We start from the raw sequence: 14,002 nt of genomic DNA on the forward strand, positions 1-14,002 counted from the left end.
TGCCGCTCTCCTCTCTCTCCGAACTCTCTGCCTCTCGCAGGGAGCGCGGGGAGGCGGCACCGCGAGCCCCTCCCCCCTCTCCCCCCTCTCCCCCGACCCCTCCCCCTCCTCCTCGGCTCCTCCTCTCACTCGCCCAGTCTCCTCCTCCCCTTCCTCCTCCCGCCCCTCTGTCTCAACATCCCCCCTCCTCCCCCTCCCCCCTCGCTTCCCCCTCCCCCCTCGCTCCCCCCTCGCCCCCCCTCGCTTCCCCCTTGCCCCCCCTCCTCCCCCCTCGCGCCCCCAGCCCCCCCCAGCCCCGCCGCTGTCGGCAGGCGACTGCCGCCCGCCGCCGCTGCGCTCCCCAAGGCGGCGGGGAGGGCGGGGGCGATGGCTCGGAGCGTGCGGCACCGAGAAGAATGGGATCCAAGAAGGGAATTGTTTCCTTGTAGCGGCCACGAGCGGCGTCGTGCGCTGTGGCTGTGGGGTTGTTTAAAAAAAAATGTTTGCATTACCGGTAACCGCATGAAAAAAGCCCGCTTTAAAGCGATAACCGGTTTGCCGCACATAAAGAGATGTTCGGCAAGAAACACGTTTAACCCTTTTTAACTGACAGCTAAAATATGTGGCCGTATTACTGCATCGATCGCCGACTCTATTTGGAGTTGGTGGTCTGGACAAGGCTGAGAGCATTGCCACGCTGCGCTCACGTGGCGTGCACGTCAGGAGTGGTGCGGCTGCTGCCTGCAGCCTGCTGTGTGTGAGCAGCAGCAGCAGCGTCAGCACCTTCGCGTGTTACTGTTTCTGTTTCCAGCCCGCAGCTTCCTCCCACTGTGGTGGTGGGTTCTCCCATCATACGCACAGGTTGCAATGTCCACGTTGATTTAGTGTAACAAGGCGAGAATTCGAGAAAGCCGGATAGGAGTCTGATTCGCAAGAATGACCTGGGGCACCACAATGACAAAAGCTAAACAAATAAGTACAGCAACGAGGCAAATGGCAATCAGCACAAAAGCAACCGTTGGATTTCAACGAATGAGGGTTAGTTACATTGTGGCAATCACAAAACCAGCATGAGTCCAGTACACAGCTGAACTGTTGATGATCACCAGTGAGGATGAAGCCAGTCGCGTCTAGATTTCAAATTGCCATCACGTTGTTTCTGCAGCTTTAGGCCACATGGTCGTGTTTGGTGGAGCTCACTCTGAGTAGGAAGACGTCAGGCGCTGTCATCTAACCTGCCCGCACGTGTGAGCGCTGCCACGGGTCATGTTCACACTCTCAATTTGAGGTTTCCGCGTCTTTATTCTGTGGTCAGAGACCTTCGCCCCGGGCTCCGTGATGTAATTGAAGCCACACCGGGATTTCTACGTGAGATAGGGCACAGACGGCAAAGCATTACAACCTCGTGTTCGCCACGACTGGGTTGCTTCAACGAAAGTAACTCGTTTTTATTTGAGCAAGTAAAGGCCACTGGCCACAAATGATAGCTCAAATAAGTGGTTTATCATGCGGAAATCAAGAGCAACCAGATATTCTAAACGCATGTTTCTAAATGTGGAGAGAAAAACCGGAGGACCCGAGACAAATCCACGCGGCCAATTGGACAGACATGCAACCTCGAGATACACCAGGATCGGGGATCGAAGCCACGACCTCCTGTATACCAGGCGATGTAGTGAGTATCTCGCCACAGGCACTGTGACACAGAGACACACAGAGAGAAACGCAACACACAGAAAGGGCACGGAGACACAGAGACCAGGAGACACAGAGACCAGGAGACACAGAGACCAGGAGACACAGACACAGAGACCAGGAGACACAGATACCAGGAGACACAGAGACAGAGACCAGGAGACACGTGACGCCCTCGCCAATGTGTGTAACTTCACAATGCGGAGTGCTGCGGAGCGCTCCAGCCCCCGTAGCCCCCAACCCACTAACCCCCCCCCCCCCGTGGAGGGTGTCATGGATTGCCATGGCAGGGCTGGAGAGACGGCTGGAAGTGACGTATGCTGCGTTGGCAGTGGTGCACAAGGAGAACCAACAACAACAACGACGACGCATTCGTCAATAGCAGAACTCGACTGGCGACGTTTCGGACATTGCCCCTGCTTCACCAGCACCTAGATCTACAAACGCGTCGTTCCCTTGTAAGGCATCGCTATCCATGTGTTACAGCCCTGCTGTGCCGCTCACGCCGAAGGCGACCTGCGCCCTGGCGGGCAGCGAGCGGGGCGCGTGGCGCCGTCACGAGCAGCGACACTGCCCGGACCACAGCTCAGGGTCAGCGGCAGCGGCAGCAGCAGCAGCGGCGGCAGCAGCGGACTCGGCGGGGCCGTGGGGAATGCGGATCGTGACCCGGGGCCGGCGAGCAATGCAGACAAACCGGATCGAGTCGGCAGCGCTCAGCGGCACGACCCTCCTTGGGGCCTTAATGGATGTTGTATTGATATTTACCAGACGGAATACATGGAATGTGCTCGTTATTGATGTAGGGCGCTATTTAAGCTGTCGATTTTCCATCGTAACTTCACTTGCAATTGCATTTGGCAAATACTGTATTCTGGTTTGTTTACATATTAGTACAACAGTCATCCTATATCTGTTTGTTTCTGTGGCTTGATTTTGTGATTGTGCTATGATCAGTTTCAACATAATTTTTCACGATCCGACTCGCGCTACAGATTTATGTTTCTGCAGTATATTCGATTTCTCACGTGACGCAGTTGTTTTTGCGCCGATTTATATTAAATTCATCATTGCTGTACTTTATTTCATTTGTTTGCTGTTGTCATTTTGGTGATCCAGGTTACCCTTGCAAACGCGACTCTATCCTGGTCAATACATCGAAAACGAACTTCTTTAGAAGTGCTTATTGTGCTTAGTTTGTTTTCCTTCCCCAACACCTCCAATTAGCACGGTTGGCTAAGTACGGTGCGAAAAAAGTTCAACATACACACACTCTCACCTGGTCTCACGAAATCAACGTCACTTGACTTTAACAACCTTGACATCTCAGAACCGCCCCCATCCCCTGGGAAGTTTCACCTCTGGCCACCGCTGGAAAGTCTCATCGGCTCAAGGAAGGACCACAGGACGCGTTCATTAAAGACAATAAGCTGATTGCACCGTAAGTTGGGCAGATTTAATGTAACACTTCCAGCTCCCTTGTGGGCGCAAATTCATAACCTCGCAGCTCCTATTTAAGGCCAACGACAAGGACATATTCACCATGTTGGCTGCTGTCTGATGATGCTGGCTGTAGTACCAGCGACACGTCCGTACGCAGTCGTTCCACGTGGTGTGTGTGGGTCGCTCTCCAACGACACAGCGGCGGCGCTGCTGACGCGCTGATAACTTGGCGCTTGTGTTCATCACGTGACGACCTTTTAAATTGCTGTGTCGGTTGGCAGGAGGGTTTACGACACACATTTAACTTTTTAGATCTGTACCAAAAATCTATTATGACTCATGTAATTTAATCACCTTCGTGGTTATTAATCTGGAAATATTTCTGCATACAATGTAATACATGTGAACAAACGTGTTCACTGCTCATGCGTCAATGGGTACGTGTGTGTGGGTCAACAGGCACAGGACTCATTGGGAGACATCACGCAGAGTACGGGCGGGTCTCGGAAGCTCCCAACGGGAGAGGAGCCTCCTGAAATGTGTAGATTTTGAAATGGGACCCTACGGTAATAAAACAATAAAACAACATTCAACGTATGTTGTCCTGTAAATATCAATAGCATACCAACCGGCAGGGTCTCAAGGGGGTGCGTTCACAGATTGTGGCCGTGCAGCCCAAACTAACAACCATGTGGTGAACCACTCAAGTGTCCGCTCCTTCAAAGGAGGAGGAGGAACAGAAAACTACACAAACTCTCTCCCGAATCCCTCTCGTCGTGGCCAATATCTATCGACATTGGCACTGCGCCTCTGCACGTATCACTGCTGCCACCACACGCAAGAACAGAGTAGAAACAGTTGCCTGGACATTTGAGAATCACGCGTGAGTCGCCTGGGTTGTTCCCTGTTGGTTATTTTATTTTATTTTCATTCATTTTGATGTTTTACCTACGTGACTTTACCGAAAAAAAAAACCTAAGAAGATGATTCCTTGCAGTCACGAAAGCTTCAAATCTAGAATCCCTGTTGGTTGTTGTTGTTTTTAGGAGTGAGGTTCGCGCCGTGCGCTGTCCGCTCCCTGGCCTCCTCCTCCTCCTCATCTACGCCGCCGCCGCCGCCGCCGCTGCTGCTCTCGATCGTGAATATTTAATGTCGAGGGAACGGGCCGAGTGAAGGGGAGGGAGAGCGCGGGATGAGTGCCGGAGAATCACCGGGGCCAGGGGACGGATGTGGTTTCTCGGCGGCTCCCAAGGGGCCGCGCCGCCTCGCCCCCTCGCCCCCTGCTGCCCGCAGCTCTTCCGCCCATTAGCGCGCGTGACGGCGGTAAGGCGATACGGAGTGCTGCTAGTGCTGCTCCTGCTGCTGCTGCTGCCCCTGCTGCTGCTGCTAATGCACCGCGCTGGCGTAGGAGCAGCAGCAGCAGGAGGAGGAGGAGCACTGCTCTCACGACGGAGGCTCTCTCCGGCGCACGGGGCGAGCAGCCAGTCGTGCCGAGTGCCCAGGGAGCACACGAGAGAGGGCTCGCTGGGTTTATTGCGCTCGCTTACTCCAGGAAAGCCTCGCACAGTCTCAAGACTACTTTTAAGCAGGGACCTGCCAAATGTTGGCAGTCGTGGGCGATGTCGCTGCTGTGTTTAATCAAATTAAGTTTATAATTTGCAGGTCATTATTCCGAACTTGGGGCTTTTGGCTAATGGTAGTTACAGTGTATGTTTTTTTATGTCTTGATGGAAATTGAGAAAGCCCAGGCAGCACACGAGGAGAACATACAAACTCCACACAGCAGAAATGCACCCTAACTTGGGAATCAAACCCAGTTGCTGCTTGCTGTGAGGCACGATTGTTGGCACTGGCGCCGCCGCTCGGGGAAGGCGAATATGCGAGTCATCAGTCGTCACACTTTGTTATGCTCACACAATTACCCGCGCGTTTCCACTGAATGTGAATTCCGATACAGCGACCCGAGCTATGGACATTTGCATCCTGCCGGGTGGCCCTGTGGCATCTCTCTCCTTCGCAGGCGTCACAGAGAAAGCTGGCGGGACATGGCAGAGAAGACGACACGGCTTCATCATTGTGCAAAGCAGTTGGACCCCATTGGCGAGTCTACTCTGTCAGCATTTGCTGGCTAAAATGACTACCAAGTCGTAGGTCAGGCGTGGGCATCCTATGGATCGGCTGAGCTAGAGATGTGTTTAATGGCAGTACGGGTTTCCCTCGCTTTATGTGGGTTAGGTTTGCACGATTTCGCATACGCGCGGTTATAACCTAATTCTACCCCCAAAATGATCCACTATGCGGTTTGAATTCACTCTGCATGCGGGTGTACGGTCTGACGTGGGACAGCGTTGTGTGCGTGTGTGTGTGCACATCACTGCGCGCGCTACCCGGCAGGCAGCCGTCTCCTCGTGCGGTCTCGCTTTGTGCGCCCTATTCTTGAAACGCATCTTACTACGACTAACGCGTAACGCGAGGGAAACCTGCACATGGGATTTGTGTGCACAACTCAGTTGCTCGTGTCACATGGACGACGTGTGGAAAGGCACACACGTGTGCATGTGTCCGTGCGTGTACTGTGAGTGTACAGTCAACGTCAATTTATACAAATACCAGAGCGATGTTCCACGTTCTTGAATTATTTTCTCTCCCGCTGCTCCGTTGACACTGCCATTCGGAATCCCGGCAGTGATGAATGTTCAATTCCAACTGAATGTGGAAGAGAGGGAGAGTAATTCTCTTGCGATGACGGCACGCCCTAATGAAAATCCACTCAACCCCATTTAGTGGATTTCCGATAGTCAAGCTCGCACCGCGTGAATCTCGCTAATGCGATGCACAGGACGACGAGTCCAAGCTCAACATCTCGCGTCAGGCCCCTGCCAGCCACGAGCAAGCCCGCAGGCTCTGTGAGCACACACGAACGTCGTCCCGCACCTCCTGTTAGCACGGCTGGCGACATACGGCGCGAAATACGATCAACATGCGTCCATACGAGCGAGTGTGGCATTCCTGTTGGACCCCTCTCCCCCTATGCCACACGGGCACTGACTTATTATATAACGCGCTCGCTCGCCCGTGACCCCGTGACCCCCACATGGCACGCTCGTCTCCTGGAGGCGACCGGGAGGGCCCTACGCAGAGAGCAGCCCACGACCGAGTCAGCCCACGTGCGGCTCTCTCCTGACGGCCTAATGAAGCGGTAAGCCGAGCCAATTATCCGCCTCTCTTTGGAACCCCGTAAGTGTGCATGGGAGGATGAAATACTAATCGCTCGGTGCGTATTGATCTCCGGTACTTAAAAAGTCCTGCTGAGAGATGGCGATAATTGTCGTTGATTATTGGTGTTTTATCCTTTCAAAATACCGCACCATATGCACGCTTGGAGTCTCCACGTCAACATTTGTTGTCATCACCATCATCAGCTCGCTTGAGCAGTGACCTCTTCCAAGTAGAATCCACGGACTTGCCCGTGAGAAGTAGACAAAGGTAGTGGCAGCTAGTGACATGTACTGGCTGGTAGTGGCGATGTGAGCGGCTGCTCTGAGTGGTTGTGCCCAGAGTGGATCTCAGAGGCAGAGCGACTCGTCAAGATTCAGGCGTGCTGCGGACAGGACTGGCGCTGGGCACAGATTGTTAGTGATGGTGTTGTCATGTGTTGTCATTTGTTGTTGTTATTGTTGTATTTATTGTTGACATTGTTTTTTGATGTTATTGTTGTATTTATTGTTGGTGTTGTTATTATTGTATTTATTGTTGTTATTGTTGTATTTATTGTTGTTATTGTTGTATTTATTGTTGTTATTGTTATTGTATTTATTGTTATTATTGTTATTCCACGTCTTTGGCCAGGAAAGCCTCACCGACTCCTTTCCAGGAGGGTGCTGCCATCAGTACAGTGACACCTCGATATGTGGATAGTTGATATATGAAGTTTCAGTATAACGAACTTTGTATCTGTTACCATTATTTTAAGAATAAAAAGAAAGTAGAATAATAAATAAATGCCGAAAACACTAAATAAATAATACATTTAGCGATCTCGAGTATAATATAAATAAAAATAAAAATATGTTTCTTTAATATTTTCTTTGAAATCAGATTTTTTATTTTAATACTGTACAGTATAAAATATATCATGAATTGTCTTTGTTTATAATATTAATGATAAGTTATAAAGTATAACAACATAAAAATAGGGTTTACCCTTTCTGGCAATAAAACAGGTGTTAAGATGTTAAAACACCAAAAAGAATATTTTTTTCAAGGAATGTAGCGGAAGGGTCCTCCTGCAACTCCGTGCGGCTCTGCCGGACACATAAGTAGCTGATTAATATTGTAATCATCACGTGCGCTTCAAGCCACTGCAGCTGACAAGCTGAGTGCTCATTATTACACCACTTCACAGCAGCTTCTGTCCAAGCGCGTCTGCATCTGACGAAGCTCACTGTGAACGCCGTGCCCGGCAGGAGCTGTCCCCACGCAAACACGCAGCTCATTTAAATTCCCGTCTCCAGCTGCCAGCACGTGACTGGCCGTGCCATTGTGGGACGCGGACGAGTCGGCGGCGGGGATCCGTGATGAGGGCTCGCGACTCGGGGCTGCGGCGGCTGCCGCGGCGCGTCTCGCTGCCGACGCGAACAGCTCCCCGGGCGGCGACTGAAGAACGCCGCTCGCGCGAGTGGATGATCGCTCCGAGGTGACGATGACGACGGCGCATTGTTAGCGCCGCCGGCCAACAACAACAACAACCACCACAACAACAAGAGGAGGGAGTGTGCCCGTGGCCTCACGAGGAACGGGCCGCTGGCGGGGTGGTCTGCACGGGCCGCTGCTGCTGCTGCTGCTCACAAAGGCGCTGCAGGCGCTGACAGCGATTGTTGAAGCGTTAATAAAGAACTGCTGTTTTAAAGTATTGCATTGAAAGGTTCTTTGGCAGTAGTGATACCAGATGCTACGGTCATACATGTTTAATGTCGTTACTAGGTCCATTTTTATGAAAGGTATAACCTGCTCAATATTTCATGCCGTTAAAAAGTGCAGGGGATGGGGGTGGGGGGGGGGATCCTGAAGCGGCGTTGATGCCGCTCGAGATTGCCGCGAGCACTCCCAGTTGATGGCGATGGTGGCGTCGTCGTCTTCGGAGGAGAGGGAGGATGATGAGGATGAGGAGGATGATGAAGATGATGATGATGAGGATGAGGATAATGATGATGAGGAGGATGATAAAGATGAGGAGGATGAGGATGATGAGGATGAGGAGGAGAAAGAGGAGGATGAGGATGATGAGGAGGAGGATGAGGATGATGATGAGGATGATGAGGAGGATGATGAGGAGGAGGATGAGGATGATGATGAGAATGATGAGGATGAGGATGATGAGGATGATGATGAGGATGATGATGAGGATGATGAGGAGGAGGATGAGGATGATGATGAGAATGATGAGGATGATGATGAGGAGGAGGATGAGGATGATGATGAGGATGAGGAGGAGGATGATGATGAGGATGATGATGAGGATGATGATGAGGAGGAGGAGAAGGAGGAGGATGATAATGAGAATGATGAGGATCAGCGCCGTCACGCAGCAAGGGACGCGGCGAGCCCCAGACACCGACACCGCCACGCGTGCTGCCCATCAAATATTGAGCACCTCTGGTAAGGAGAGAAGCAGTTCAATAAACTGCAATATAATCCACTCTCCTTAACACTGGTTGCGTTAATAAAATATGATACGTAGTTTTAATAACATTAACCCGCATTAGAAACTGTATATCTCATATAAAAATAATAACAATAACTCGTTTAAAAATCACAGCATCGCACGCATCAGTTGACGCTGTCACGCTGACGAGTGGCAACGTGCAGTGTGCGAAGACGTGAAGTGAATGCTGGCTGGAGGAGCAGATGGAGGCCTGTTGTTGAGACCCTCTGAGGGAGTAGATGGAGGCCTGTTGTTGAGACCCTCTGAGGGAGTGGATGGAGGCCTGTTGTTGAGACCCTCTCAAGGAGTAGATGTCGGCCTGTTGTTGAGACCCTCTCAAGGAGTGGATGGATGCCTGTTGTTGAGACCCTCTCAAGGAGTGGATGGATGCCTGTTGTTGAGACCCTCTCAAGGAGCAGATGGAGGCCTGTTGTTGAGACCCTCTCAAGGAGTGGATGGAGGCCTGTTGTTGAGACCCTCTCAAGGAGTAGATGTCGGCCTGTTGTTGAGACCCTCTCAAGGAGTGGATGGAGGCCTGTTGTTGAGACCCTCTCAAGGAGTGGATGGAGGCCTGTTGTTGAGACTCACTCAACGAGTGGATGGAGGCCTGTTGTTGAGACCCTCTCAACGAGTGGATGGAGGCCTGTTGTTGAGACCCTCTGAGGGAGTGGATGGAGGCCTGTTGTTGAGACCCTCTGAGGGAGTGGATGGAGGCCTGTTGTTGAGACCCTCTCAAGGAGTGGATGGAGGCCTGTTGTTGAGACCCTCTCAACGAGTGGATGGATGCCTGTTGTTGAGACCCTCTCAAGGAGCAGATGGAGGCCTGTTGTTGAGACCCTCTCAAGGAGTGGATGGAGGCCTGTTGTTGAGACCCTCTCAACGAGTGGATGGAGGCCTGTTGTTGAGACCCTCTCAAGGAGTGGATGGAGGCCTGTTGTTGAGACCCTCTCAAGGAGTGGATGGAGGCCTGTTGTTGAGACCCTCTCAAGGAGTGGATGGAGGCCTGTTGTTGAGACCCTCTCAAGGAGTGGATGGAGGCCTGTTGTTGAGACCCTCTCAACGAGTGGATGGAGGCCTGTTGTTGAGACCCTCTCAAGGAGTGGATGGAGGCCTGTTGTTGAGACCCTCTCAAGGAGTGGATGGAGGCCTGTTGTTGAGACCCTCTCAACGAGTGGATGGAGGCCTGTTGTTGAGACCCTCTGAGGGAGTGGATGGAGGCCTGTTGTTGAGACCCTCTCAAGGAGTGGATGGAGGCCTGTTGTTGAGACCCTCTCAAGGAGTGGATGGAGGCCTGTTGTTGAGACCCTCTCAAGGAGTGGATGGAGGCCTGTTGTTGAGACCCTCTCAAGGAGTGGATGGAGGCCTGTTGTTGAGACCCTCTCAAGGAGTGGATGGAGGCCTGTTGTTGAGACCCTCTCAAGGAGTGGATGGAGGCCTGTTGTTGAGACCCTCTCAACGAGTGGATGGAGGCCTGTTGTTGAGACCCTCTGAGGGAGTGGATGGAGGCCTGTTGTTGAGACCCTCTCAAGGAGTGGATGGAGGCCTGTTGTTGAGACCCTCTCAAGGAGTGGATGGAGGCCTGTTGTTGAGACCCTCTCAACGAGTGGATGGAGGCCTGTTGTTGAGACCCTCTGAGGGAGTGGATGGAGGCCTGTTGTTGAGACCCTCTGAGGGAGTGGATGGAGGCCTGTTGTTGAGACCCTCTCAAGGAGTGGATGGAGGCCTGTTGTTGAGACCCTCTCAACGAGTGGATGGAGGCCTGTTGTTGAGACCCTCTGAGGGAGTGGATGGAGGCCTGTTGTTGAGACCCTCTCAACGAGTGGATGGAGGCCTGTTGTTGAGACCCTCTCAAGGAGTAGATGTCGGCCTGTTGTTGAGACCCTCTCAACGAGTGGATGGAGGCCTGCTTGTCGAAGGCCGCTGTGGAGCCATGCGGAGTCACCGTGGCGCTGCTCTCAACTCCACGCAGCAGGGCCTCGCGCCAAGCCCCGAGAATCATTTTGAGGAATGTGTCGCTAGGAATGTCTGGCCGAATTTCCGTTTTTGAACACTTCTGCGTGTGGCTAGAAATTGGAGCATCTGGAGAAACCTCATTATAATAGGAGGGGAAGACACCCTCGGCTTCACACAGAGAGAGAGAGAGCAGTGCTGACGCCTGCTTGCTGTACTGCCCTCTCCTAGTACCTCGCTGCCCACTGGAATTACTGGTGGGCGCCACTACGCCGAGTTCATTCCCACGCATTGCAATTCTCGGTCTTCTCAAGACGTGAGAGCTATTCGGTTTGAAGTGCTGCGAGGAATGAGCGCGGGTTGCAGATTGACCACGTGCGTGCCGAGTCCAGCCCAGTTCCTCTTCTCGTCTCAGCCACTCGGCCAGCTGACAAGGGCTGCGTCGATATTCGGAGAACTCGAACACTCGAAGCACATTGCTCGTTACACCTACACTATGTTCATTGGTACTCAATGGACGTGCAATTTGCCAGCTACTTATAGACTGCAGCAGAACATGCGATGTTCTTTCTGTAGGAGTGCAGGCAACTCCCACCACCAAATCATCTGCTTCTGCCATCTCAAATCTCCTGGCTTTGACATTCTACCTCAATGACCCTGGTGTAAACATCAGTCGCATTAGAACATCAACAGGCCGATTTGCACATCTCGTTCATGAATTCAAAATTAAAGACAGTGCAACCCGAACTATGGACAATATAATACAATTATAGAGACACATAGAGACCCATTGAGATGCATAGAGACTCATAGAGACCCACAAAGACTCACAGAGATTCCTTAGAGACAAACCACAGTCTTGTGGCCATGCAACCCAAACTATGGACCATATCGCAAACCACTGTAGCCTGTGTTTCTTCAACAGGGAAGGAATATCAAAACTACACCAACTCTCTCTCCTGAAGCCCTCTCGCCGTGGCTTACAGACCTCGACATTGGTATCGACCTGAACATTTTATTGCCAGTTGCACAGCCACTCCACCCAGCACTGTGGGTGCGTTACGCGCAACACTCACGGTGCCAGTGAACGCATCCGTGACGTCTGTGCCACTGCCCAGGGGAGGGTTTCTGCAGGGCCCGACAGGCAGTCCCCGTGTAGTGGCATAGAACAGTCGTGTGGCAGCATAGCGCTGGCTGCTGGCAGGGAAGGGGATCTGCGGCGTACGGCAGCCCTGACGTCAGCAGGCCACGTGACACACCAGAGGAGGGTCTCGGGAAAGGTCACAGAAGGAACCCGCTAGTAGGTTCTAGAAAGGGGGCGTGGCCGGGGCGGAGCGAGGCCACGCTGAGAGTGTAAGGGGGGGGGCTGTGGGGGACCTAGGGGCTGTCGTGGGAGTGAGGTCCCCGTCGTGATGCTCAAGTCCATCGTCGCCATTCTTCTCGTCGTTGTCTCCACCATCTCGGGGCCCCGCAGTCAGACAGCCTCCCAACTGTCCTGGCTGAGAAGCGTCTAAACATGACGCGTGTTGATCCCGATGGTGCTCACTAATAAAGAAGTGCCTCCAAGTCCTATCGTCTCCGAGTTAGTCACTACACCTGTAACAGAGAGCACCAGACCCACACGTCGCTTTGAAAATAATTCAGTCAAAGTGGTTTCCTCACTGCTCTATTCACTGGTTAACAAAAGATGAATGATCTGTGTTTGTACGTTTCTGTCCAAACAGATAGCCCAAACAAACACCACGTGGGTCAGAGAGAAAAGCGCTCAACCAACGTCTACTGTGACATGTGATGGGCTGAGATACATCAATGAGGCAACAAAGTTTCATGTTTAAAAAGTGTCTGAGTTATCAACAATACTTTGAAGTGCCAAAACAATCTTCATTAGAACGAAAAGGCAAGGACTCAATGCATTTGAGAGTAAATTGAAAATGCCTCTAGATACACAAGACGACTAAAACATATTTTTTGTGACAGATTCATTACTTTAAAGTCATGCAATACATCTCACGGACACACGAAGTCTACCAACTCAAGCCAGCTGTGTGCGACAGGTCGAGAGGGCGGCACCCGAGGTGGCCAAACATGGCATCAATTCCATGTTTGTGGCCGACAGAGGCTTTCATGTCGTCCAAATATCCCTGGCGGGAGACTAGTTCATAAACTCATCCAGTGGCGGCTCGCGACATCTCCACGAGGTGGGGCTGTTGTGAGCGACCTCTGAAAATATGGTGTTCTCATTCAGCAAAACGTCGTCATGTTATTGGGCTTCCCGTGAAAGTGATACACAACTGTCTTATCTACCAACGGTCTGGCATTTATAAACAATACGAAACAAAACAACAAAGCACTCGAATGCCGTCCCCATGACCCTCAAGTCCACACTACACAACCCCTTTGACACTGCCAAAAGCCGGGAGAGAGCGTGCGGACCGTGAGCTGCTGTATTTGCAGAGTGCCACCTGGCGTTGCGACATCGTCTCTCATCACAGCCACGGGCGCCTCCTGCACCGCCCTCAATGTGTCTCAAGCGGCGCGGCTCCACTGCTCGAAGCTGCTCGTCGCCGTGAACGAAGACGGGAAACCTCTCACTCGGAGCACGCCTTCACGGCCGCCCCGAGACCTCCCCGGGGCACATGAACAACTCAAAATGTTATCTTAATTGGGAAATTCACGTTGAAAGAATAATTATATTTTAATTTATTTAAACACAACTAAACAATTTATCTAAAAGTATTTTGATGAGAAAATCAATGTCTCACCTGCAGCTGCTTGGTGTGACGGTGTCCCAGCGGCCCCCGAGTGCCGAGCCGAGCCTGAACGCGCCTGAACGCCTCCTCCGTCACTTCGCTTGCAGCGGGAGGCGGCACAACTCAGTGGATTTGACGACGAATCTGGGAATTGTTTTATCTTAAAATAGACATGCGCTCCTGCAACAGCCCCGCCTATAGGCGACCTGCACGTTTCCATACCCTCGCTGGAGCCTCCTCATTGGAGCCGTCTAATCGTACGGGCTGTGTCATGCGTCGCTTATTGCTGCGGATTTGTCATCCACTGTGACCTCAAGGCATTGATTTTAGAAAATATATGAATGACAAATAGACACTCATCTTCATTGAGAGCACAGTGTGTGTACATCCTGTGTGTGACCCCGTGCTGAATCGGAGCCTTCTCTCATCCAGGAGCGTGCTTGGCATCCTTCACCGTGCTGGACATTGCGGGTTGGTGCACGCT

The sequence above is a fragment of the Lampetra fluviatilis genome, chromosome 13, assembly GCF_964198595.1.
Source record: "Lampetra fluviatilis chromosome 13, kcLamFluv1.1, whole genome shotgun sequence".
NCBI lineage: Eukaryota > Metazoa > Chordata > Hyperoartia > Petromyzontiformes > Petromyzontidae > Lampetra > Lampetra fluviatilis.